Genomic DNA, 3,450 nt, shown 5'->3' on the forward strand with positions numbered 1-3,450 from the left:
ACTCCGCTTTCTTCCACGCTCCAAAAACATACAGGCAGGTGAACCCCTTTGTGTGTGAATGTGATAGGGACTAGACTGTAAGCTCCAGTGGGGACAGGACCTCTCATAATCTCTGTGAAGCACTGTGTAAAGGGTTTCAGCACTAAATAAATATCAAGAAATACTCCAATAAACTGTGTAGCACTGTAGTAGAACCCTATGCTAAATACGTCTCTAAATATTTTAGATGGGGTGTAACCATGTTGCTAGTCCCAGGCCTGCATCTTTATTTTTTATACTTGCGAGAACTGCGTTAGACTTTGCACAATGCAGCAAGATGCTTTTCTGTTAAACCAAATTAATGTTAGGAACAATACTTCTGAACCCCTAATACCATAATATAAAGTAAACTCATTCTATTTAAAAAATTAAAAATCACAAGTGTGCATGGTTGTCTGCCAGCTGCCTAGAACACTTACACCGCCAGACAGGCACACCCCATGCACCTAAAGTTACGGCTGAACCGGACACCCACGTGATTTGATTGTTCACCAAGTTTGTGCCAAGACGCGCTCCGTAGCAGCTGCCGACTGGAAGTAAAGCCGGAAGTGTGACCTTGCTACAGCTGTGGGAAGTAGTTAGGTTCTGGAGAGGCTTGAGGAGAATCAGTAAAGCACTATGGGCGATGTGTCTGAGCGTACCTTGCAGGTAGCCGTGCTATTGTCTTTCGCATCGGGGGTGCTGGTGGGCTGGCAAGCAAACCGCCTCCGACGAAAGTACCTAGACTGGAAAAAGAAAAGGCTGCAGAACAAACTCGTAGAGACACAGAAGAGAATAGACCTTTCCTAAGGTTGGAGGACACTGATATTGGGACTTTTCTCTGTCCCGTTAACTTCGGGTTTTCTATGGAGGAGGTGAGTGATGTTGTACGTACACTATATCCTCTGTCAGTCAGGCTGTGGAGTCCATTTAATGACATTTGTGTGCAAAATGACACGGTGTCCGGCTCCCATTGCTGTCTGAAATCTCCGTGTTACTGAAGCACAGACAGAGAGAAGCGGGACGTGCGCCCTGTGTGCCCTCAGGCTATCCCACCCAGCTGTCTGATCCTGGTATCTGGCACTAGCCAGCTAAGGGCACAGTCAAATCAAGCCTGACAGGTTAACTAAGGGGGCATACTAAAACCATAGGCAGGTGTATGTAGAAGAAAGCAACATGGTGATCTTTTTTAGGCTAGTGCCATCAGACTGCCTACTAGTCACAGATAGCAGGATTGGGCAGATGGGTGTGGTGTTCTATACAGCCACTATAATAACTATAGCCCTAAGTGCTCACTGCATATGGTGCATTCTCTGTCCTAGCAAATAACATATCAACCATAGGTAGTATAGGTAGTAATGCCCCTTTATACATGTCTTACGAGTTATTGTTAAAGAACAAGTCAACCCAAAATATAATGTTTTGCCTAAAGAAAACAATTCTAAGCAACTTTACATTCATTACAAATTTGCAATGGTTTTTGACTTATTTGTATGTATAACTGCTATTAGAAGCAGTGTTTGTCTGTCCTTTCTATTCCCTGCCCTGGGGGCTCTGGCATTTCAAACAATGTAACACAAGGCAGCAGACTGACAGACCTGACCTGGAGGAGACTGAGCTTTGCAACATTGTTTAAAAAAAGAGTTCAGCAAATGCTGCTTTCTATAGCTATTACACTTACAAATAACTTTTAAAGCACTAAAAATATTCAGTAAATTCACGTTGGAAAGTTGCTTGGAATTATGTTTTCTTTTATTAGGCAAAAAATTATTTTTGGGGTTGACATGTCCTTTAATATGCTTTAGGTTATGTAAAGCTGACACATTTACTCAGTGGTTTAATAATGCTGGTACCATTTCCGCAGTACTTTAGGGATATAGTTCATCACTCACATCAGTCCCTGCCCTAGTTGAGATTACAAGTAGAGTGCCCTGTACAAGTATTGTTCAGGTTTAGGTCCCCCTTAGGGCCATGACACGCTGCGACATATCTCCGTTGTCGCGGGCAACTAACCTCCCCATAATGCCATCCCACTGGCTAGAATGTAAATCGCCAGTGGGATGGCATACACAGTGCTGCTATTTGTTGAAGTTGCCTTGAGATGATACTTTGGCGACTTCGGCAAATCGCGGCACCGCATATGCCATCCCACCGGCGATTTACATTCTAGCCGGTGGGATGGCATTGCGGGGAGATTAGTCGCCCTCGACAACAGAGATTTGTCGTGCCGTGGTACTTGACAGAAGTGCTGTATTTAAAGGTTCTCATTTGCATGCTTGAGTAAAATAAAAAGGTAACTGTTTTATTATAGAGAGCTCAGTATCACTATACAGTACATCTGAGAGTGTTCTTAGGTTATGATATTTTTGTAGTTATGTGCTCCCCCCCCTTTCATTTTCTTACTTGTGTTTTTCTTTTTTTACAGATTATAATGGCAAACACGTGACTGATGTGAGCATTAAATGAACCTCCATTGTTTCTACATATGACTTTTATAAAGAGACATTCTATTTTAAATATTTTTTATGATATCTGGTGGACATACTCAAAACGCAGCTGCGTACAGCGACAGAAAAAAAAGAATACTCCTGAAATTGCTGTGCCATATGGGATTCTAATAAAAATGTAATTTAAAAAAATGTGTCTGTTTGCTTTTATGCATTATTAGGGGTAGCAGCAATGAGGAAGCAATTTCAAAGCCTAATATTTCTTATCTGGGAAAATCTATTTCTAAAAAACATAAAATACATTAATGCTGGATGGTCACATGAACATTGCATTAGCTACTGAACACTAAATTTAACGAGGTTTAGAATTATAGCATTCACTGGTAGATGTTTTAATCTCTGTGTGTAGTAGTTTTAGAGAGAGCACAGAAAAATTCAATTTCTGAATAGTTAAATGTCTGCTCAGTTGTATGGGGGTTGCACTATGTACCTTAGTAAGTGGCAGAAATATTAACTTTGATATTAAAGGGGAAGTTAAACAAAACATTTTGCCAAAAGAAGATATAATTCTGAGATACTTCCAGTGTACATTTACTAAAAAAAAAAAAAATAGCGGTACTTCCGATTCTATCTGCTGTTTGGGCTGTCCACAAGTACCATTGGTACAGTTTAGCAGTATTTAATGTGCCAAAGCCATGCCCCTGGTGCCTTGCACACTTTGGTTCTTTTTTTATTTTCTTCACAAGTCTGTTGATTGCAGAACATGCAAGGCATTATAGGAACTGGAGGATTGCAGACTAGCAGTGGTGATTACAGGAGAAAACATATACTGCTTTCAATAGCAATTACATTGAAAGAAACTTTGAAGTTTGCATATTGAAAAATATTTGTATTTATTTTTAGGTGGATTTTAAAGCTGAATGATAATTCTTCATCATTTAGCAAGCATGCATCTGGAAAAAAAAATACAGTCTGGTAGAGGAAG

General features: G+C 40.4%; 1 long non-coding RNA gene across 1 annotated transcript; it reads left to right on the forward strand.

Moving 5' to 3' along the window:
- The first annotated feature begins 509 nt into the window (after positions 1 to 509).
- mtln lies at positions 510 to 2,657 on the forward strand. Its single transcript, XR_097779.5, has 2 exons — positions 510 to 893; positions 2,444 to 2,657. It is a non-coding gene; the product is annotated as a mitoregulin (long non-coding RNA).
- Positions 2,658 to 3,450: the final 793 nt, after the last annotated feature.

Source organism: Xenopus tropicalis, chromosome 5 (genome assembly GCF_000004195.4).
Source record: "Xenopus tropicalis strain Nigerian chromosome 5, UCB_Xtro_10.0, whole genome shotgun sequence".
NCBI lineage: Eukaryota > Metazoa > Chordata > Amphibia > Anura > Pipidae > Xenopus > Xenopus tropicalis.